The following is a 24,855-nucleotide window of genomic DNA, read 5'->3' as shown; positions in this document are numbered from 1 at the left end:
GGATGACCCTGAACAAGTTACCTGACTTCTGTGAGTCTTACTTTCTGCATCTATAAAATGGGACTGGTACCATGACATCTGGTGATGGTTAAGGAAAATAATGCATGTCTCCAGTCTACTCCAGTGTCTAGCACATAGCAGGTGCCACAAATGTGAGCTATCAATAGGGGGTCTTTTGCAGACACTGCCAATCTTTCTCCTGCTTTGCTCCATCTTGTGTTTAACAAAATTTTTGCTGGCTACATGGGAACTGAGGAGAGGAAAAGCCATGTTTGTGCTTCTGGACTCACAGTTGTCCCATCCTTCTGTGATGTCATAATTTGAGCTGCAGCCCACAAATCTGAGTGCTAACAACCCTGCAACCAGTCCCCACCTCCCACATGCTTTTCATCACCCACTCACATACAACATCTGGGGCCTCTGCTTCCAACCTACCATCTCCTGAGCCACCACCGAGGTTCCATGTCCAACATTACACAGGGAGCTGATATCTGCAGGAGGTAAGCATACCAGGGATCCTCTAGGATCCAAGGCAGGAAACCCTCTTCCAGGGGAAGCTGAAATTTTGCAAAATGAGATATAGGCAGGGGCATCACTTTGGTTTCATGATTAAAATGGAAACTCAATTCCTCTGCTCTTGGGGGACCTGACCACAGGTTTCATTTTTCAAAGGACCTGGATGCTTATTATGGGCCAACTCATCCCCAAGATTGGGTTACTCTGCTTTTAGCAGTTGCTTGACCTCTCCCAATCCTATTCTGAAGTGAGGACCCACATGGAATTAAACTCATGCTATACAGGCAGTCCAGGGCAGCCAGGGCCTGAGGCAGTTCCTTGGGTGAAAATGTTTTTTAAGCAAGCCTAGTTCCTTCTACTCATTCAGGTTTCTGCCCAGGTGTCCATCCCTCAGAGAGTCCTTTGCAGACCTCTACATATAAAGTACCATGCATGCCTCCTGTCTCCTCTGCACATCTGCCTTTTCTATGATCTCCTGTAACGTATCTCAAAGCCTCTCATGTATATATTTGCTTATTTGTGCTTGCCTGCCACCCCTAGACTGTCAGATCCCTGTGAAGAGAAGTTCTACCTATCTTTTTCATTCTATGGGCCATGCATTTGTTAGTTTTTGCATTGAGGAGATGAAGGAAAATAGTAAAAGACTTTTACAAAAAAATCTAGAGTCCTGCTTACACTGGGGCTTGGAGTAGAGAATGCTCTGCTCAGAAAGGAAGGAAGGAAGAATAGCTATCCTTTTTTTTTTTTTTTTTTTTTTACTTTTGATGTCCAAAAGCTTTATGACATACATGTGGCCTGGGCCTTGACATCGTACACAAGGCCTGAACAGCACAAGGTCATTTTATCTGGAAGTGTCGCTGGCCATTATACATCATGTGTATCCTTTCTCCTGCGTACGCTCTTTCACAGTATCTAGTGAATTTGCTGAACCCAAATTACTGAAGGCCTGGATATCTAAGTCCATGGAGTGGTAAGTCAGTATAAATTTGATGAGAACCAAGAAAACTCAAGCACCAGTCGGGGAGAGAGGCTGGTGAGATGGAGGGAAGAGAAAGAACAGCAACAGTTAGGGGTAATCTTTGACTTAAGTCTAAAACAGATGAACAAAAGAGAACAGATCAAGACTCAGGTCTAGCTAGCTTCCCTTGCCTAGCCATGAATGCTTTCCTTTCTCCTTTGAGCAGGGCAACAGTGTTCTCTATACACAGGCCTGCGGGGCAGAGAAGGGGTAGCTGTGTTTGCAGGAGGTTTAGGCAGCAACCTCAGAAGGCTGTCATGATGTTGTAGGCTATGAAACAATACTTCCAAATGGGCAAAAAGCAAAACCTGGTTATTGAGAAGGGGTTATACATTCACACAAAAACAAACTGCAAACCAAATAACCAAATGAAAACAAAGCAACACCCTCAACAAGTAGATATATTTAGCCCAGAGTGGAGTTTCTGTATATTACATAAGAACAAAATAGCAGTAGTTCTGGCAACTCCCCCATCATGGCAACTAGGCAGCTGTTCTTATGCTCAGGATGAAATGTTCCTGCGAGGGCAGGTTTAGGGCATGTTTCCTGGTGACCCTGAGTCCAGTGGGAGAGCTCCTGCAGGTGTGCATTTAATGGCTGTGGGCACATCTGCAAAGGGATGCTGGAATTCAAAGTTTCAGGAGCCAGAGAGCAGTGGGGTTCTAGAAGCCAGAGTGTGGCCATATACATGCAGGCACATACATGTGGACAGGAAGGAAGCATTTCTGCTAGGATTATTCAAAAGTGATACATAATCAGTAGCTGTGTGACTTTGTGTAATAACCAGTCTAGACTATTCTAACTTCATTGATAAAATTAAGACATTAGAATAGGTATTCCCTAAGGGTCTTCCAGTTTAAAAATTCTATATTTTATGTAAACTTTACTTTCTCTCTATGCTCTTTTGATTTTCTCTCCCTTGCTCTTCCTGTCTCATCTTTCACCTTCTTTCCTTCCTCTTGGCCAAGTCCTCTTCATCTGCCTCACAGGACCCAGTGACCTCCAGTAGCTGACCAGGAAAGCCAGCAAAACAGGCAACTGTTTTCACAAGGTTTGGAGTAGCTGATGTCCCACAATTATGATTCTACCATCTAGCTCCTAGGCTTTAAGATGAATCTCCCAGTCTCTTGTTGAGCATTAAATAAGACACACCAGCCAGTCAGCAAAACAGAGTCTCCTGATTGAGTCCTGGCAGTAGAGAACAGTAAATATAGCCACTGCAGCAAGAAGTTTAGTCAAGTACAGAAACAGGTGCACAAAAATTGCAACATTTCTGCTGCAGAAATCAAGACAAAGCTAATGGGGGAAATCTAGCCACTAAGGTATCATGCTGATTAGGGACAAGTGAATTTTAGGGATCCAGAAAGCCTTCCTAGGAGATGGCATGATACTGTGTAAGCTTAGCAAGACACAGCATCATCATTCTTCATTAAGTGCATCTATTCCTCTAAATTGAGAAATCACTTCATGTGGGACAGACCCATTCATTAAGCATATATAATGCATACAGTTATCATTTGCTGAGCACTGTACGCTATGAACCACACTAAAGCTCCTCATGTCCACCTTATTCAGTCCTCACAATAACACAGGAGATTGATGTTATTAGCACAGTGTTCAGAGCACATCGCTAGTCCCACAGATTCTACCCTTCTCTGCACCTCAATTTTTTTCATCTGTGAAATGGGACAAATAACAGCATATACCTTACAGGATTGGTGTCATTTTTCAATTAAAAATTATATAAAGCACTTAACACAATTAAGAATGTAGTAAATGCTCCATAAAAGTTATTTATTATTGGTGGCATCATTTTTTACACCTATGGTTACTAGTGTCTGGAGAGCCAAGTAGCCTCTCTGAGGTCACATGGCTCGTATGTGGTTTGAACACAACTTGGTCTGTGACCACACTCTGTTGTCCCTTGTGATGTAAACCATTGTTGCTTGATGGCAATTTCTTTCAATTTTCCAGTAAACTTGGCACCTGCTGTGGACTTGTCCTGCAATCTACCTTGAACAGTCATTGTGGATCTGCAATTCTATTAATCTTACCTTAGACAAGTCATGCAAATGTGTGGCATACACAGTAGGCCTTAGTGTTAGAGATGCCTATGGTCTTTACTTTGAGGGAAGTAGATAAGGCTGCTTCATCATCATCTATGATTCCTTTTTGCTCACCTCTATTTCTGGGTGCTTCTGGGACATTTCCTTCTCTTTCTTAATGACCCAGCTCACACCAGGCCCTTGGGAGTGCGCAACACAGAAAAGTCAAGGATGGGCCAAGAAGAGCTATGGCATGGAATGGGGTTGGAAAGGCACAGACCCGGCAATGCGCCGGAGGCTCTCACCAAAAGAAGCTTTTAAGGAAAGGAAAGCAGCCACCTTGGGGGACATTCATAACACTTATGCCAACCCTTGCTTGAAGCAGGGCTGGGAAGGGCAGGCCAAATTGCACACCATCTGCAGCCAGCTCCTCAAAGTCAGCTTAATGCTTCCCATGAGCCTCCATACAGCAATGAGGCCAAATTTCCCATAGAAATGGCTGACCTCAGAGGTGTGTGCCACAGTGGTAACTAGGAAGGGTGGCACAATGGCATGGATAATCAGTCCTAGGAGGGAGTTCTAGAGGAAGTTTGTCTATAAGGAAAAGAAGAAAGAGACTAAGAGAAAGAAAAGCCTCAGGAATGCTTTAGTGTCTTGAAGCAGCTCTGAGGTTTTATTTGGTTTATTTGCTTATATGGGGGAGAAGTCAGAGAAGTAATCTGGAGCCAATGAGGATCAAAGGAAGGAAAAGGGGCTTAAGCTGGAAAAAAAGTTCCAGTTGGACTAAACAAAGCCCTTTTTGAATACAAGGCTGATAACACTGCTGGGTTTTCCTGCTGAGTGAGGTTATGTTCTACCTGTAAAGCTTCAAAAAGCAATTCTAAAAAAGATCCCCTCCCTCTCCACCCAATCCTGTTGCCCACTTATACCATGTGTTTCGGAATTACCAGCATCATTTATACCATCTGTATTAGAATGACCTAGAAAGCTTATATAAATGCAAGTTCTCAGGTCTCACCTCAGACACTGCTGAGTCAGGATCAGAAGTTTGCAAGCTCCCCAGGTGATTCCTATCTACACGGAAATCAATGAGCAGTCCCCTGTCTGCATGAGGGGCATGAACCAAGGCAAGGTGCCTTCCACCTTGAATTTTCTCAGTGTATGCATTTTATCAAATTCATCAGAGGGCCGCTGCAAAGGACACTGAAATAAAATTAAAAGCTGCATTTTCGGGATCCCTGGGTGGCGCAGCAGTTTGGCGCCTGCCTTTGGCCCAGGGCGCGATCCTGGAGACCCGGGATCGAATCCCACATCGGGCTCCCGGTGCATGGAGCCTGCTTCTCCCTCTGCCTGTGTCTCTGCGCCTCTCTCTCTCTCTGTGACTATCATAAATAAATAAAAATTAAAAAAAAAAAAAAGCTGCATTTTCCAGGGAGATGGGCTGCTCAGTGCTAGAGCACTACCCTGATCGCAGGGCACAGCCAAGCTGCTGAACTGAAGAAAGGGGTTTGCTCAGGCAACCTGTGTAGACAGCCAGACAGCTGAGAGGGGGCTGCTGGGCCTCATTCTGGAGGGCTGGGGGTGGGGAGAGACTTCACTTGAGGAGGGCACATTCCTATGCCCAGAAATAGATCTGAGTGCAGCACAGCCACCTCTACTAGAGAAAGAAATCTTCAGAGTGATTTCTCTTTCTCCTCCTCTTATCTCTGAGTTGGGTGCTCAACTGTGGAAACACTTATTGATTTGTTTTTCCCTCATCGGTGCTTTGCCAGTCATCCTACCAAGGGACTGAATGCGTCTGCACCCATGCTAAGGTGGGTGACTGCTAGTCCTAGAGAAAGGAGAGGGTTCCGAGGCAGTTTTTTTGGCCTGCACAGTTTTTGGTTTGTTTGTTTTTAACTTGTCTGGGTTTTTTTGAGGTATAATTAACATGCAGTGTTACAGAAGGCAGTTTTCTTTTTCCTTCTACTGCAACTACATCTTTGGAACATGAACACATGGGTTGGCATAATGGACTCCCTTCCTTGGGCACTCCTGCCCTGACTTTCTCAAGGTCACCCCCAGCATTTTTTTTGCCTCTCTCTCCTGGGGTGCCCATTAGCACCCAGCACTGACGCCTAGTGGCTGCTGATTCTCCCAGGCTGATTTGCCTCCTCCCACTCTGGGTTGCTGGGTGAGAGGAGCAGAAGTGGTGGCCAGGGCTGTTTCACAGAACTCTGAGTTGCATGTGGAGAGGGGAAGGCAAGGGACACAGTGTTAGGAACCAAAATCATCCAACTGTGTCAACTTGTTCCCTATGATTGTGACACTGTCACTAATGCAGATCATCAGATCTGGGAGTTGCCATTTTTCAGAGGAGGGAAGCAAGTGGTGGAATGCCTGAAAGAAACAAAACTGCCTGCCAGTCACAGCTTCCTTGCAAGTCTTGATTCTATTTCTTGTTTCACAACCAATTGTGGATTGCGCAATATGCAATTTGTTACTAATTAGAGTCCCAAGCTAATTCAGTTAAAAAAAATAAATTAGAAAGATCTATAGGATCACTTCTGTTCCCATACATTCTGATAGCTTCCTTGAAAGCAAAAGAAAATTTGGTTTACCCAGGTTAGTGAATTTGTCTGTACCTTGCATCTTATTTCCTGTGTACTCAGAAGACACATTATAACTGTTACATCCACAAGCATCACAGAAACTAACAGCTTTGTCGTATTTAGCAAATTGTGATCACCCATCACCTCTACCATTTGCTTAGAGGCAGCAGGGTAACATGCCAAAATGCAGATTCCTGGGCCCTCTCCCAAAATACTGAGGGTGGAATTCTGAAATCTACATTTTTAATGGACGTTCTCTTCATAGCTATTATGGCTTTCCTTCGAAGCACAGCCGAAAACATTTCCTCTTTTATAAAGAACTAATTAAGTAAGTCCTTTGACAGCTTCTATATCCTCTTAATCCATTTTCTTTTTCTGCCTCCAGCACCCAGGGAAAATGCACATACTTTTTCTCAGTTCTTTGCAAATAATCTAAAATGTTCCTGTTCTGTGTGTTCCCTGGTCTAGAAAAGAGATTGGCAAACTACAATCCTTAGGCTAAATCTGGCTTGCTGCCTGTTTGTGTAATAAAGTTTTATTGGAATGCAGTCATGTCATTTTGTTCACATATTGTCTACGGCTACTTTTATATTGCAAGGCACAAGTGAGTATTTGCAACAGAGACCATATGGCCTGTGAAGCTGAAAATACTTCCTATTTGACTTTTTGCATAATAAGTTTGCCAAGGGGTGCCTGAGTGGCTCAGTTGGTTAAGTGTCTGCCTTTGGCTCAGGTCATGATCCCAGGGTCCTGGGATGGAGCCCCATGGCTGTCAGGTTCCCTGCTTGGTGGGGAGTCTGCTTCTCCCTCTCCCTTTGCTCCTCCCCTTGCTAGTGCATGCATGCACCTGCTGCCTCTCTCTCTCTCTCAAATAAATAAAAAATCTTAAAAAAAATTGGGTCATTATACATTATGTTAAATTCATTTCTTATAGCAGCCCGATTTAATTTAAATACAGAGTTTCCTCCCTAGGTAAAAGTTAGAGAGATGGGCACCTGGGTGGCTCAGTCAGTTAAGCATCTACCTTCGGCTCAGGTCATGATCCCAGGGTCCTGCGATTGAGCCCTGTGTCAGGATTCCTGCTCAGTGGGGAGCCTGCTTTTCCCTCTCCCTCTGCCCCTCCCCTTGTTTGTCCTCTCTGTTTTTTCTCTCTCAAATAAATAAAATCTTTAAAAAATATGTCTTTAAGAGTTAAGAAGTGAGGTCCTTAGCATCTTTAAAAGCAGGATGGGAAATGAGGGGTTGCTACTTGTTTACAGGGAAAGAGAAGGGTGGAGGAGAATCAGGGCAGTGGTTGCAGGAACTGTTTTTCCTGAGGTTTCTACTCACATCCTGCAATGCTAGCATAATGAGTTTATTCCTCCTATTGATGACTGGTAGATGCCCTGCCACATACACTGCTAGAAGAGGAGATTTGCCCATTTCCCCATGGAATAATTCTTTCCTGGGGAGATGGAACAGTCTAGCATCAAGGTTAGAATCCTATAGAACACCATGAAGTATAATAGGGGAAAGAGTTCTGATAAGGTGTGGCAGACTTGGCTCTCAGATCTTTCTTGCAAAAAATTAGCTATGTAGGGTATCCCTGGGTGGCTCAGTGGTTTGGCTCCTGTCTTTGGCCTAGGGCATGATCCTGAGGTCCCGGGATCAAGTCCTGTGTCAGGATCCCTGCATGGAGCCTGCTTCTCACTCTGCCTGTGCCTGTCTCTCTCTCTGTCTTTTAGGAATAATAATTTAAAAAAAAATTAGCTATGTACCTTAAGGCAAGTCACCAGCCCTTTGAAGACACAACTTCCTCATCAAAACAAGTTTACATATTTGAAATGTCAGAACCAGACTGAGTTTTAGATATAACTAGCTTAGTGGTTCCCAAATTAAGTTCCAGGAAGCTCTGTGATCCTTCAGTATCCTGACTCAGTATCTTCTGTAATGTTTAAGGGATGGGCAATGGACACATTCTGGCCTTCTCACTGATTGAATCAGCACAGCATGATTTTTCATTTATTTATAGTGGGATGGTATTTTGAAGTGATAACTGATATGTTCCATGTCACACATACACTTTCTTGTATTTAGCCTACCTTTGCCTTAGGGATAGATTGTTCTATACAATATAGAGTACAAAGACATTAACTCTTGGTTTTTAAGTTTGAAAAATCTAGACCAGACGCTATCTGAATTTATGTCAATTAAAATTAAACAATCAGTTCATTGGTCATACCAGTTACATGTAGTTGTGGCTACTATAATAATGAACATGTCTATCACAGAAAATTCTGTTAGACAGTGCTGATATAAGCCCTAAGTGTACTTGGGGTATACTGGAATAGTCAGAATTAGTAATCTTCCTCCTCCAAAGATTTTTCCTGCAGGGGGAAAATATTTAAATGGATCATGAAAGGAGTTGAGACACAGATGGGCATAGGGTAGAGACTCCTTTCTTAACCTCTTTCTGCCAAGTACCCAGACTGGACATGGGTGAGATGAAGGAAAATGATAAAAGCTGAGGTCTGAGGAGACATACTTTGCCAGGTGGAGCTAAGTGAGGTGGCAAGGCCTTTCAGAACTCCCTTTGTTCTGTCCTGGTGCAGGAGCTCTGGAGAAGAATGGATTCATGGTGGCAATTAGCAGCCTTACAGGAAAGACAGTCTTCGAGAGTTTCCCAGAGCCTCTGAGAGGCAAGAAAGCAGAAGGCTAATTTTCTGTGCTGGGCAGAATTGCAGGGAAGAAGAGGGTTGGATAAAAAGAGGTGGTTGTCTTATGTCAAGGTAGACAGACTTAAGTGCCATGAACTGATGCTCATCACCTCCTTCTGTATGTGGGCACCATTTAAATACTCTGGAGCTTGGACACAGCCCTGGGAAAGGGAGCACAGGGATGCAGAAGTGTCTAAGATTTAGTTTTTGTGGAAAGTGGAGAAATTTTTACATATACTGATGTTTGCAGACTGAGTTTATATCCACTATGTATTTCTTATGTTTGCCGTTTACAAAAACAATCCTGCTGCTGAAAATAATGAAAGGTTGTATGTGAGCCAGAGACCAGTATTTCTTGCATCTAAGGTAGCCAATTGGACAAAATGTACTTGGGGGTCATAGGTAGGAAGTAGTTTCAGACCCCTCACTGTTTTTATTTATTTTTAAAAATTATTTATTTATTTATTTATTCATTCATTCATTGTGTGTGTGTGTGTGTGAGAGAGAGAGAGAGAGAGAGGTAGAAACACACAGGCAGAGGGAGAAGCAGGCTCCATGCTGGGAGCCCGACGCAGGACTTGATCCTGGGACTCCAGGATCGCGCCCTGGGCCAAAGGCAGGTGCCAAACAGCTGAGCAACCCAGGGATCCCCCCCTTCACTGTTTTTAGATGAAACATAGGTTGTGTAAGGGTGAGAGAATTTTCTGGCACTTGCCCTAACTCCCCTCCAGAGGAGAACGAAAGAGGCAGGACAAGTAAACAATAGAATAAGTGCTCTATGCTTAAACATAGGAGCACACCAAGAGGGAACACACCCTACTCAAGCTTAAAGCCCTGCTTTGCTCCACAAGAAAATGAGCAAAAGGTGAACGGGTAATAAGCAAAAATGCATCACCTTAGTGAGAGCACTGTAGCATTTGTACTTCTAGTGATGCCTACTCTAAAATAATGTTCTCTGCCTATAGGAAGGTGCCTAAGGAAATGGAAGCTCTGACTTCCATTACCTGAATGCACTCTCTGTGTGTTCCTGAACATTTCTTAATTAAGTTATTTACTGTCATACCAGCCACATTTTTATCATTCTGGATGCCCATTTTTGGTGAGGAGCTGCACAAATGTCCAGATGCACACAGGCATGTGTAACATAAGCACACCGAAGAAGGTCCTGAGAACTGGGGCTTTGGTGAGTTCTTCCATGAGGTCCACATGCTGGTATTCAAAGCAGTGAATACCTCTGCAAAGATGGCCTTGAGGTTTCATTTACTCCATTAGAATAAAAAATGGTTTGTTCTTTGTAAAAGAAAAAAAAAAGGTTGTGTAATTTTAGGGCTCTATTAAAGATGGGGGAATGCAATGTTCATTTTAAAAAGAATGACTATAAGACTAAAAATTTTCACAGGCCCTTATGTTCTTTAGACCTTTATGCCTTTATGCTCTAGACCTCTGGGTTGGAGGCTGGTGGCTTTGATAGGAAGATATGGTAAATTTTCCCCCAAGGGCTTCTAGGAATCCAGGGGACTTCTAAGATCATTGGAGATTCTCTCTCTTTTTCTCTCTCCCTCTCTCTCTCTTCTCCTTCTCCTCCTCCTCTTCCTCATTCCTGTCTTCTATATTCTTGCCTTCCCACTCCTAGCTACCTTCTCTCATGATTGGTCTTCTATAATCTTCACCCTGCCTCCTGTGCCCTAAACTCTTAGGCTTCCCCACCATACTAAAAGCCACGTCTGCAAGGTGCTAATAGGGATTGTAAAGCTTGGGCGCATGCATCAGTGTGCGAGTAAGGGAGCCAGAGATTCGGTTTTCTGCCCATGTTGCACTCACCTCTTCAGACAGAGGGGAGCAGGTATCCTAAGGGCAGGTGCATTCAGAAGGGAATGAAAGACGAAATGCAGGGAAAGGGAAAGAACTATTTCTTCTCCTCAATGGAAACATTTCTATCCTGAGGGTAGAGAATTGGATTCTCCCAGATGGTCACATTGGGTGCATCTCGAGCTATCGGCCTGGTGCATGCTATTTTATTTATTCTCAAAGCCAGCTTTGAGGCAGGCATAATTATTCTCCTTTTATGAGTAACTCATGGGAGGATCAGAAAGGTGAAGAATATGACCTGTGAGCCAGCTGGCAAGCCTCTGAGCCAGTAACTTCTGCCCCAAGAGCTAGGTCCTGATGAGAATGCAGCACTGAGGTCTAGTACCTGTGAGACTCCAGGATGGCCAGTCCACCCGAGGAGGAAGAGACGTGTTCAGAAGGGATTGTGGCAACAGCTTAGGCTTGTTGTGTCTTATCTCGTGAGCAGCAGTGCTGGGATTCAGTTGAGATTCTAGAGCTTGAGTCCCCTTCTAAAAAACTACCTGCCCCCAATGTGAGCTGCGGGCAGACACACATTCTCTAATCTCAGGAGGCAAACTTTCCCAGCAGGGAAAGCTGTTGGTCACAAACCTCTCCCTGGGCAGTGGGAGTGGACGTACTTTTCATGCCAGAAGTTGCCAGAAGGGCTGTGAGACTTTAAGGTTGACTAAGCCATAATCCTACTCTAGATCGTGCTGCTGCTTCAGTTTCCAGAGCAACAGCACGGAATTGGGAGAACATACGTGTTATCAGATTTGGACAGGGAGGCGAGCAGCAGTGTTTGTCACTGGGAACGGAGTGTGACACAAACAGCCTGGGCTCCGTGCCTTGCCCAAGCTGTCACACGCACCCCATCCTCCAGAAGCAAACTGATAGCAGCCCAGAATAAACCACCCCCTGCTTGTCTTTAAAGAAGAGTAGCAGAGGAATGGGGTCTAGTGGGGGGGGGAGGGAGGAGACAAAATGAAAAGAAAACACAAACCCAAGACACAGGTGCAATTTCACGCAGGTCCTACCTAGGCATATAAAATTCTCACAAGGTCAAGGGGCTGGAGGCCAACTGTGACTCCTGGAGTCTCCAGACACACCCGAATCTCACCAAAGTAGAAGGCAACCGGGACAATGAAATTACTTCTCATTAGGACATGGCTCTTCATTAATGGGGCTGGTGCTTTTTCAGAGAAGAGGTCTGAATGGAAGTGTGAGTCAGGGTAAAAAGTGTTGGAAGTTTCAGAATGCAATACATCCCCCTTTGCTGGCCCCAAATCAGAGAAGGGTGTTAAGAAGGGACTTCTCTGGATACAGTTCTAAAATCAGTCAGAGAGTTAAGAGGATTTTAAAAAATTATCTTGGATCCATCTGGAATCTTAACGAAACTATCACTCAAAGAAGAACAGGAGTGGATTCAGATAGTTCCAGCCCAGTAACAGAAGTAGCAACTTGGGTTGCTACATGCCTGGATCATTCTGGAAGGTCAAAGTTACTGCATGTCTCCTCCAGCACCTCTGCCCTGTGGTAGATTCTGTAGATATGATGTGCAAGAGACCAAACCAAGTGGGTCCAGAGAAAAGTAGAGACTTCAATTTCCCTAGAACAGATGGTTAAATTCTTCACTCATTTTTTTAAAGATTATTTATTTACTTATGAGAGAGAGGGGGGTGGGGGAGGGAGAGAGAGAGAGAGAGAATGAGCACAAACAGGGGCAGCTGGAGAGGGAGAAGCAGGCTCCTCGCTGAGCAGAGAGCCCTATGCAGGGCTTGATCCCAGAACCCTGGGATCATGACCTGAACCAAAGGCAGATGCTTAACCAACTGAGCCACCCAGGTGTCCTCTTTATTCTTTTCTTGTCTTTGATTTTGTTTTCTCATGAGTTCCTTCTGCAGGAGGCACTGTGAGGAATCCAGGAATCTCATCCCTACCTGGTAGAGCTCAGGCAGGTAGAAACCTGGACTTCTCTGTGGCAAAGAACCCAAGGGATGGCTGAGACCAACTTTCTTCTTGATAGAGAGGGGAAGCACACAGCTCTGGGGGCCTCCTAGTCATGGTATGCAAATAATTCAACAAATGGTTTAACAGCAATGTTGTCAGAGAAAGAATTTCCAATTCTATCACCATGGTGACAGCTCATCAAAAAAAATCTAAATCTAAAAATTGCCTTCTTTTGGCTGATGAAAAATAATAAATAGGGCTTCTGGGGCTTGTATTTGTATTAGCTCTCATGGCCAGCCCCAATGCTCTCTCAGCTCCACCGTCATACCTGGCTGGGTCCTCACACAGCTACAGTTACCTGTGATTCCCCTCTATGCACTTCAGCCCAGGAACTTAAACCAGGAGGGGTTCATTCCCCAAACTCTCAAATCCTCAGCCTCCCTCCTTTTCCCATGCCCTTGCCAGTATTTGTTAACCCTTGACTCCAGATTTACCAGCTGTCCATAGCAATTTCACAGTCGGGACATTTCTGGAAATGGCTACGAGCCCCAGGTGTGGCGACCCCAGGGATGGCGTGCTCACAGGAGAAGAGTCTAGAATGTCCTGAGGGAATGAGGCAGAAATGGGCACTTGTGACTTCCTTCTGTTTTAAGAGCAATGCCACAGCCCGATTTTTATATTAAAAACTGGATTGTGTAAGTCTCCAAGGGATCCTGAAACAGACATCATATATATTTTGCCATTTCTAGAACTGCAATCCAAGCAACTGCTGAGGGAGTGAAGTTTTCAAGAAGTGGGGCCAAGAGCAGGGACTGAAATATAGGAGCAGCAAGTTGTTACAGGCGCGTTTGCTGCATCTCGTAGGGACAGGCATATACCAGGAGCACACAGTCCATCAACTGCAGATTAGTGGATCCTGACAGGGTCACACAGTGGAACACAGAAAGATTATGACGCAAATATGACTGAAGATCTATGGTTGCCTACAATAGGTTGTTAGTGGAAAATCAGACTACAAAACAACATAAATAGTGTAATCGTATTTAAGCTATATCTTTATGTGCATACATACATAAAAAGTAGAAGACTATGTACCAAAATGTTAATGACTGTTACCTCTGGTGGTTTCTTCTTTTTATCTTTATAGAATTTTGGTGCCTAAAGCAATACTTTATGCGGTGAGTTTGTATTAATATTATAATCAGAAAAAAGATCCCCAAAACCCTAAAGGGAACGTTAAGAGGGACTTTTCAAGAAGAAAAGAGAAAAGAGAGGGATCAGGTCCCTACTCTACCAGACACCGTGGTGGGAGGCAAAATTAAAGGACCACATGGTCTGTGCTCTCAAAGGGTTTGAAGTCTAAACGAGGGGATACATGAGTTAATCACTAGGTCCTAGAACTTTAGGAGTAAGTGAGCTAAACATTCAATGATCGTGGATCATATTCACACAAGTAGACAGTTTGGTGGTGAAGAGGGAGAGATCGTCTAGATTCCTATCCCAGATGTCTGTGCCATTGATCAAGTTGCTTATCTGCCCAGAGGCCTGGTTTCCCCATATGAAAGTGGGGTTAGTAACAGCAGAGGATCCACCTCAGAGGATTGCTGTGAGGTTTCAGTGAGGTAAAGACAGAACACTGAGCCTTTAGGGGGACATGCCAGCTGTTACTATGACTTCATTACCAGTCTCACCAAGCGTTCTGGGAAAGCAGATGTGGGCACAGCATAGATATGGGAAGGCCCTTTGGCGTAACCTCTCCTGATGCCAACGGTCATCTACCTTTTGAAAACGACCCTTCCTTTAGCTTGAGTGTTTAAAGAAGTTTTAAGTTAAACGGCACTCATTTTCCCAGGAACATGGGAAGCCTGGCCCATGCCTCCATGGCACAGTGCAGTATTTATCATAGTGCCTAATGGGTGGGTGACCTAATCTGTTGATGAAGCCAATCACTGGCTCCCCCCACCTCGAGTAAATGACTTGCTCCCCTCCAATCAAGAGGCACCTTTAATCTGATTCCTTTTCTCCACCATGACCCACATGTCATTTCATTCCTTCTTTCCCCTCCTGCAAGTAATCAGCCTGGTCCAATTTGCTTATATAAACAGGAGGCCTAGGTGGGGGGACGTCACTTGGCCATGGCAGTTCTGCTTTTTATACATCCCCCCGCCTTGTTTCCTGAGACCTTTCAATAGAGCCAGACTTGGAGGAGAGTTATATTAAACAGTTTGACTCCAAACCTAAACAGCCCCTGAAGCATTAGCGGTTCAAAGATCTCCTGGTGCATTTATGAAAAGCCATTGATCTGGGAAGAGGTGTTAGCGGACTTGAAATGCACTAAGAAAACTCCTTTGCTGGCAGGAGGCAGAGTGGTTTTCATTAAGGATCTGCCCTTTATCTTGTCACATCACTGACCTGCCCAAGCCGAGATGGGTATTTCCCCTTGCCTTGAGAGGAGGCTGCCTCTGGTTAGAAGCTGTGATAAGAAAGCATTCATTTTTAAGACAGACACAAAAGACAGAAGTGACTTGCTTTTCTGTGTCTGAACCCCACATCTCCTTTAAATTCTAACCTTTGTGATCACCTTTGATGCATAAAAGCCTTGAGAATACCATGGGTCATTTCCTCAATGTTTGGTTCTCAGGATTTGGAAAAAAAATTTGCAAATCCTGGGACATTAGAGCTTCAGGAATTTGCAATATCACCTAGAACAGGGTCCCTTCCTTAATCCAGAGGACCATGTACCAGCTTCAGAACAGTGTAGATTGCCTTAAATCTCCCTTCTGCTGCTTACTACCAGGGGGCCTGAGATACATTCCTTACGGTCTCTGCCATGATTTTATCAAGATGAAACTAGATCTGATAACCTCAGAGAGTTGTTGCAAGGATTAAATATGATAATACATGTAAAGTGCCTTGCACAGTGCTTGGCATAAAGTTGATACTTGCTAAATACCAGCTATTATTATTGCTTCTATTACTATACTATTATTTATGCAATTTAAAAAAATTTTTTTAAAGATTTTATTTATTTATTCATGAGAGACATGGAGAAAGAGAGGCAGAGACATAGGCAGAGAGGGAAGCAGGCTCCATGCAGGCAACCTGATGTAGGACTCGATCCCTGGACTCCAGGATCACGCCCTGGGCCGAAGGCAGAGGCTCAACCGCTGAGCCACCCAGGTGTCCCAGCAGTTTAAAAATTGTAAGCAACATTTTGCATGTTACACACATGTGAATTTTCCTGGGAAGAGGTCTATATACTTAATTTTCATTTTCCCCTAAAGGGGAGAACTGCTAATCTGGATTTTCTCCTTTTATTGATGAGTAAAATCATACTCAGAGGTTTAGAGTACTCTTTCCATAGTCACATGGTAAGACAACTATAAGGCCAGAACTAAAATCCAAAGTCTGTTGATCACTGTCTGGTACTTTGCAAAGTTCTGGAAGCATTAGCAAAAAGTAGCCCAAGCTTTACTCAGTGTTGCACAGAAGAAGTGATCTATAAATACATGTGGAACAGGATTTGACACATATATTGGTGTGGTTAAGGCAGAAGGGATGTTCAGGGGTTGGGAGGTGTGATGCCTGTGGAGTTGCCAAAAAAACACTTGATTACAATAATTGACAGAAGAGGAGGTGTGCAAACCAGAGTGAAGGGGGAATGGGTGTAGTCCCTGGCAAGAACTTGCCCCTCTTCTAGCCTCCTTTGCTTTTCCCATGCATAACAAAGCACAATTATCCTATAAGCTTTATAAAATCCAGGAGGATATGCATATTTGATTTAGGAAATAAATAATTTTGAAGTTCTGATTATTGTACCTCCATTTTCCGGAAGATGCAGCCCTAGGATTTTGAGGTTGGCATTCTTTTTTCTTTGTCCAGGTTCTTTTTTTCTTTTTTTAAGATTTTATTAATTTATTCATAGAGACAGAGAGAGAGAGAGAGAGAGAGAAACAGAGACACAGGCAGAGGGAGAAGCAGGCTCCATGCAGGGAGCCCAACGGGGGACTCGATCCTGGGTCTCCAGGATCATGCCATGGGCTGCAGGCAGCACTAAACTGCTGCACCACTGGGGCTGCCTTTTGACCAGGTTCTTTAAAATACTTTGGTTTAGGGCAGCCCGGGTGGCGCAGCGGTTTAAGCGATGCCTTCAGCCCAGGGCCTGATCCTGGAGACCCGGGATCGAGTTCCACGTCAGGCTCCTGCATGGAGCCTGCTTCTCCCTCTGCCTGTGTCTTGGCCTCTATCTCTCTCTCTGTCTCATGAATAAATAAAAATCTTTAAAAAAAAATATTTTGGTTTTCCCAGGTTCAGTGGTTCTTGAAGTGTGTCTTGGGACTGCCACCATCACTGTGATGGGGTAACTTGCTGGAAATGCAAGTTTGGGTGACCTCCTTAGACCCTCTGAATCAGAGTGTCTGGGGTAGGGCCTAGGAATGTGCTTTCAGATGGTATCCAGGTGACTCTGAAGCATGCTGAACTCCGAACCACTTATTTTTAGGCCACTGGTGTGGCAGAGAAACCTAGCAAGGAAAGAGAGCTTGGAAACATCTTCCAGAAATCTGAATCCCTGGAATACATTTTTTTTTTTTTTGGTATGAAATAAACTGAAACTAGACTAGTAACCTAGTTCCTCTTGTATTTTGCAAACAAGAGATCTTGGAGGGAAGTGGAAAATAAATTTCAAGGCCTTTCATCTCAGTTACAATGACATGTTCATTTAGCATTGTGTGGGGATGAAGGGAGGGAGGGAAGGAGGGGCAGTGGTTAGGCTTGTAGAGAGAATACACAATTCCAATGGAATCCACTGTAATTTAGGGGCAATTAGTGTCTGCACATTCTCCATCCATGAGGCTCCATTAATCCAGTTAATCCTTATCTTCCAATCAAAAACAAACATCCTTGAGTGTACTTGGGATCCTTTTAACACGTTCTGCCCACCTGGATGCTGTCCTCTGCTTTGTAATCCAGAGCTGTTAGGAGCCACTTCAGCTTCTGGGAAGGGGGGGATAACCCACCATCTTGGCAGGGTCCTACCAGTCCCTTGGAAATAAGCCCTGTCCCAGGCTGCACCCTCGCCTGAAGCACACGTTCTCTGGCGAGACCTGCCCTCTCCCTGTCATTACTCAAGTCCTTCTTGGTACTCCCTTGCTATTCTGGGCAGCCTTCCCTGACAACTTCTTGACTTCCCCTTGCCTAAGTAATGCAAGCACTTGGATAATACTAACACCCTGATTTGCTAAGGCAAACTGCTGTTTCCAGAGGCCTTTCTTATTTGTGTCACGTGATCCTCCAAACTACTGCAGTATGATTGCCTTTCTCTACTTCCCCACCCACTCTCACCTTCTGCAATTTATATACAGGGCCACTGAGGCTCCCAGGGGTGATACAACCTACCAGATTCCCACAGTTAGTAACTGGATGACAAGGTAGGTTCAAACTCAGGTCTCCTCATTCGCAGAGGAAGATCTTCCTGCTACAGAACACTGTCTCTTTCTGACGACCCACCTAAATCCCTTACACTAATGAATAATGCATTTGTTCTTTCACTGTGTTTATGTCTTTGGGACGCCTTTGTATCTATGAAAATCAATGTGTCTTCCTTCATTTAAAAGCCCTTAAGGAGAAGCAATCATATCTGGGTAACTCAGGCTCAAATAATAATGTAAAGTGCTTCTACCTATTCAAAATATTTTCATTTTATCTTATTTTGTCTACAAAACAATTCAATGAGTTAAGTAGGATAAGCAATATTATAGTTATTTTAATGGTAAGGAAAGTATAATTTGGCCAATGAAAGCAACTTCCTGGCTCAGAAAGTACAAAGTGGTATCACTGGGAATAAAATACAGATTTCTAACTTCTGATGCTGTATTTATGTACTAGATGTGTGGTTTTAAGACTGTGTTATGAGAACTTCACGGTTCTTATATGCTGCCTCAGGAACTTCTGGGGGAGTCATGGAAAGGTAAGGCTGGCAGGGCTGTAGGTATCCCACCCTGGGTTTAACTAGAATGTTCCCTCCCTTAAAAAGCAACTTGGAAGCCACCGGTAGGTTGTCATTTCTTGTATGGGGTAGCCAGAATAATAATAGTACTAGTCAGGTATAGACAGTAGCCTCAGGATGGTACAGTTGCAGGTGGCCCTGGTCAGCCTCAAAGTTCTTGTAAACATTTCTGACTTCCTGACTTGCTCTTGGTATAGGAGGTGAAAACTGCACCCTGTCCCCAGAGAGTGCAAGCTACCTCTCAGCCTTTTCCTATTCTGTTCATGAATTCAACAGATATTTGTTAATCAATGACCATGTATTAAGTTCTGTGCTAGAGTCTGGAAGTCAAATGGTAGAAAACCAGTATGGAGGTGACTCCTCTTCTGCCTTCAGATAGCTCCACACCAGTAATTCTAAATAAGAAGAGCTATCAAGAAAAGATCTGTCTGCTGCATGAAAGAGTAATGGGGGTGGTGGGGGTGGCTAGGAAAGGGGCAAGGGGCTCATCCACTCAGGAGGTCAGGTAATTCCAATCCAGGGAGAAAACACTGAAGTAAGGTGTTTCTGGCAAGGTAGAGAGGGAGGCGGAGAGCATTCCTGTTGCATGGAACAGCACTGACTAGATATAGAGCAACAAGAGTGTGGCCTTTTGAGGGATGTCAAGGAGGTGAGCCAGACCATAGTACCAGGAGATGGGAGATGAGTCAGGAGGTGCAGGGGCTTAGAATTTGTGCAAAGCGAAATGGACAACTGTTGCAGAGATTTAAGTAAGGAGGGTCATGATGGATTGACATGTTTTCAAAGATGATTTTGGCTGTCCAGACCAAAAAAATGTGGGGTTGGTTAGGAGTATAAAGTAAGAGAATTCTGAGCAGTCTCATCAAGGTGGTTTTGTATTTATATGACCTAATTGGCCCAACTATTTTCTAATACTTGAAGTAACACTGAAGGCTTCTGAGTGTGGAGCAAGTTATCAGAAAGGAAATCTATAGCCACACGGTGAAAGGCGCCCTTGAGAGATTTTATAATTTAATGTGGGAGAGAAAGCAGGCAACATGGACAAGACTTTAGAAGCACAAGAGTGGTAAAACATAGAAAGTTCTATGTTAGCTTTAGATGTCAAGGTTCCAGTCCTGTACTACCACATGTTATCTGTGTAACGTGAGACAGGCCATCTACTAACCCCTCAGGCCTCATTTACCCCAGTTGGACAAGGGGCTAATAACCCAACCACAGCAAGTTATCAGGGCAACCTGATACATAATGTAAGCGCAAGTGCTTTGTAAATGGTAGGGCATTCTTAAACTACAGGATCCCATTACCATTAACCATGTCAGTATATACAAGGTAATTTTAATTATAGTTCTGAGTAAATATGGAGTAACATTTCTATCTCCAATTGCATCCCAAAAGTAAGTTACTGGACAGCAAGGAGTTCATGTTCTTGGATGTTTAGAAGTTTCACCATATTCCACCATATTTCACCATAAAAATACCTTTATTTTTTCAAATGATAAAAGGTGTAGAATTTATGTCTGCTGTCTATTTGTAGTATTTTTATATAAAGAAGGTGTAGAATTACTCAATTTTATTCTTTAGAATTATCACGTATACTCAGAATTATGATTACAATCATATTTGCTTCATATATTTCCCAAACCTTAGTCATTCATGTTTCAGTCATATTTTTAAACCATAAATGTGTGAATGTTAACTTGATATTTTATTTAAATTGAATTTTTATATATTCCCTTCCACTTTTAGTTTTAATGAATTTAAACTTAAAGAATATCACTTTGAAATATTTTTTCCTTATTCACATTACAATAAATGGGATACCGTTAATATACAAATAATCTACACTATCTAACAGGATCTCACGTAACACCAGCAGTAACCACTACACTTGGGAAGTAATAGCTTACACTATATTTCAGGAACATTTTTCCATATCAAAATGACACTGTCTTTCCCTAACCCAGGGGTTCTTAACGTTAGAATCATCTGGGGGAGCTTTTACAACTCTTGATGCCCAGCTGGACTCCAGATCAATTAAATAAAAATGTCTAGGCATCTGACCCTCAGTATTGTTCCAGGTTCCCTGGAGTGATTCTCCTGTGAACCCAGGCTGAGAACCACTGGCCCAAATTCTTGGGTGCCTTTCTGGACTGCCTGGGTGCCCTAAGACTGGCCAGATATTGAGGATACACTTTGTGGGGAGAATCTGGCACTAGTGGAGTCAATCGCTGTTTTTGTCTCATTCAGAAGGGAACAGCCATCTGGATAAAAATAATAGTGGTGCTATTACTAATAGGCAATATTAACTGAGGGCTAACATTATGTCAGTTACTCCTCCAAGTAATTTATAAGAATTATTTCATTAGTATTTATAGAAATACTATAAAGGGAGGACCATAACAATCTGTTTCTGAGATAAGGCATCTGAAGCCCAGAGAAGTGTAGCGACTGGACCAAGGTCACACAGTAGTAAGTGAAAGAGCTGGAATGGAAGCTCCTTGAGAGCAACCCCAAGTTATCATTCTTTTTTATGTCTTCCTACAGGCTTAGAATCCTGTTATACAGACCAGAGTCTCCCTTCTTTATGCCTTTATATTAGACTTCTTTCCCAATCCCTAATTTTTACAGATGAGTGTATTTTATTGATATGAAAATGAAGAGCTGTAGAGGTTACATTATTTCCCAGGTCATATAACCAACTCTATGTGTGGTCCTGTGAGAGTCCCTTAACTTCTCCTGAACATGCTTTTTCTCATTTGAGTTGCAACAATAAACGCATCTGTTTCATAGCCATTAATGTTGGAAGAAGAAGAGTCGTCCAAAGTGTTGGGTCCCCACCGCTCCTTGCCCTGGAGAAAGCTCCACAGGGAGGGAAGGATGGTTTCCAGCAGCCCAGAAGTCACTTTTCTCCTTTGTAGGATCCAGTTACACCCAACAGACTTCAGTCTGAATAAACAAAACTAGATTAACACACCTAGGGGATCTTTGAGTCTGGTCTCAGATTTTAGCATCCAGCTATAGGGAGGTGAGAGGAACCCGTTGTTTTCTAAAAGAGGGATGAAGAAACCACCCTCCAATTATGCAGCAGATTCTGCTTCACAGTTGAATAAAGGGCATGAAATCGGATGTTTTTCAAGCTCAGAATAAAGCAGTGGAAAATCCACCTCTCTTCTCCCTCCATAAAGAACATCTAACGCATTGAGTTTAATTTCCGAATAGGGCAATGTTCTTTTTAAGGGAAATGTTAAGCAGGGATTAAAGACACGATGGGCTGTGTAACTCTATCTGCAGCCCTTTCATTGTTAATAGTATTTTTTTTGGCGGCGTCTGTGCAGAGATGTGGGAAAAACCAAAGTCTTATGTAAATGAGAATTGACACACTGATAAACCAAGCGCCAGACCTGAGGTCTTAATTACACAGGAGTCTAGATGTCAAAGTGAATGCAGCTTATTGACGTTCAGAGATTTCACTTGGTATTAAGTTGGACGATCTTCCGGGAGCAGAGAGCAAGGCGAAAGTTTCTCATTACTCAGGGCCATGTTCACACACGGCAAAGGGCTATGTTCATGCCTGGGCACTTTTCTGGATGGACTACGTCCCTGACCTCTGACACCCTCAGCTGCTGGCAATGCCACAAGCAAGGCAAGGTGTTTGCAGGTGTTTCCAGCAGTGGAGTAAATGGCTGCTACCTACCCACAGTTCTTAAATGGAAATGTCTCTAACCGCATCTTCCTCTTCCCTCCCCTCTACACAGCCTACCCTGCCCATTTGGCATCATTCTTGGCCTCAGAAGCACTGTCATGGGCATTATCTCATTTCAACACCTAATACTCCGATGAGCTATATGAAAGCATTAATAGCCACTTTTTAAGGCTGGGAAGCCTGCAAGGTCAATAATTAACAAGCATTTATGCTGCTAAAGATGACACGGGGGGCATCTCTAGCTCACACAGGTGTTGCGGGTGGATTGGAGTCTAGTAGGGTTTGTGCCTCCTGGCCCACAGCTCTTTTCATTAGCTTGACACTGTGGCTATTATCCTAGGGGGTACAGGCTGTGTTTTTAAAAGGGGCTTGGGCAGAACCTAACAGTTCTCAGTGGGTGTTAGGGTCTTTGCCTTGAAACAGAAAAATAATACATCCTTTCCTGCCACTCGTACTAATTAAAGTGTCAGAATGAAGCCCCAACACTGATTTGACACATGACATGACGTCCTGTGTAATCTGACGTGTCTTACGCTGACATCAAAGCCCCGTCAGGAAAAATGGAGCGGGATATTTAGTGTGTGCCCCTTGCAGTCTGACATATAACTCCATCCAGTTTCATTCACAGGCCCTCGCTCACCAGGAGATTAACCCGTCAGGCCGCCAAGTGAGAAGGGACAGAGCGACAGGAGGCCCGGGATGCAAGGAAAATCAAAACAAATCCACCTGCTCAGAGAAGACTATGTTGACACCCCACCCCCCTGCAGATCTCTGTGGCAAGTGCTATCGCAGCCACGGATGTGGCACTGGGTCATTTATGACTGCCTCATGACATTATTTTTCACTGTTGTCTTTGCATTGTTCTTTAATGACTTTGTCTAATGGTCTCTTCTCACCTCAAATAAACCTCTCAGCATCTGCAAAGCAAGGAGTAGCTTTGGTTCATGTCTGTCCTAGCACACATCACCAGTGATTCCATGAAGGGCAGCTCTTTTTGGTTTTGTTTTAATTTTCAATCTATCATGCACCAGTACCTTTGTAGAATACAGTAAAAATGAAGTATTACAAGAATGAACATGGGTATGGATGTCTTAGCTGTGTCAAACTATGATGTGTCTAAACGTTAACTCTTAGTTTCTGTACTTATCTGCGTGCCATCTTGGTGGGTCATACTCATCTATTACCCAAGGGGCAGTGAAACACACTGAGGGTAAGTGATTCACAGCTATTTAGTAATGAAATGGGATTCGAATGCAGCTCTGACTCCACACAGCCCGTATTCCTACTGCTGCACCATGTGAATTTGGTGGCGTCATTGGTAGCTATGTCTTACAGGATGGATGTGTTCCTACCACCACCTCCAAGAAAAGATGGCTGTAAAATAATCATCAGTGGGCTGACCTAGGTCGGTTTCAAGTGAGAGCAATTCTACTAATGAGCTTCTAAGACATTTAGTCCTGAAGAGAAAAAACACAGAGAAGGGATGATCCCTTCTTGTGCTGGTAACAAGCATCAGGATGTGATGGCTGAGATGTGTCCTACAGCCATCTAAGACTCAATTAGAGAATGGTGTCAGCACACTGGGTGAGACAGAGCACCAAGAGAGCTACTGAGAGGTAGGGCAAGAGCCCTAACATCCTGCATCTAGGGTTATCCCTGACCTGAAGACTTCTATTGTGTGAAATACAGATTTTCCCTGCTATCCAAAAGTAGAGCATTCCTATGAAACCTTTTGTAAGCTGATGTGGCACAAAGTAAAGAAACAGTCACCATTTTGTATAAGCAAAAATCCTCTTTGGGTTTCCTTCAGTTAGCAAAAACAGGTACTAAAGTAGGTCTTTTGTAAAAGTGGTGTGGCATAAAGTGAACTTTCAGAGAGCAAACCTGTACGTATTCCCTCAAAACTACTTTAAGTGGGGATTGTTCTGTTACTTGCAGCTAACGACACCTTCCCTAATACAACCTCCTCATGTAATATGACACTGAACTCCATGGTCCCCCCCCCTTTTTAAAGATTTTATTCATGGGAGAGAGAGAGAGAGAGAGAGAGAGAGAGAGAGAGAGAGAGACAGGCAGAGGGAGAAGCAGGCTCCATGCAGGAAGCCCGATGTGGGACTCGATCCCAGGTCTCCAGGATCAGGCCCTGGGCCAAAGGCGACACTAAACCGCTGAAGCTACCCGGGCTGCCCAGGTCCCTTTTAATTAAAACCAATGTTTGATTCATAATGTTGGACCAAAATGTGAAGGAGATGATCATTTAATTTATGGCAGCAAAATATATTTTTCAAATCAACCTTTGAAATGAAATTTAGATGCCTTGAAGGGACCATAAGAATTTCACTTGGAAATAAAATGAGCAAAAACAAATGAAAGAAAACCCACAGTATGCAATGTAATTCCTACTGGCTACATGCAGGGTTTAGATCAACTTTCGGGACACAGTACCCCAAGGCATGGGCAATCACACCCCGTCAGCTCTGTTTAGGAATTCCCCTACCCCTT

At 43.7% G+C, this 24,855-nt stretch overlaps 1 protein-coding gene and 1 long non-coding RNA gene across 2 annotated transcripts in view; one reads left to right on the top strand and one right to left on the bottom strand.

The window, feature by feature from the left end:
• Positions 1-24,855, bottom strand: part of SLIT3 (slit guidance ligand 3) — a 591,163-nt gene that overhangs the window by 318,483 nt on the left and 247,825 nt on the right. The window lies entirely within an intron of this gene.
• Positions 58-23,281, top strand: LOC140632314 (uncharacterized). Its single transcript, XR_012029835.1, has 2 exons — positions 58-500; positions 22,982-23,281. It is a non-coding gene; the product is annotated as an uncharacterized lncRNA (long non-coding RNA).

Source organism: Canis lupus, chromosome 4 (genome assembly GCF_048164855.1).
Source record: "Canis lupus baileyi chromosome 4, mCanLup2.hap1, whole genome shotgun sequence".
Lineage (NCBI taxonomy): Eukaryota > Metazoa > Chordata > Mammalia > Carnivora > Canidae > Canis > Canis lupus.
Note: the sequence above shows the minus strand (reverse complement) of the source record. Positions and strands in the feature narration are given on the sequence as shown.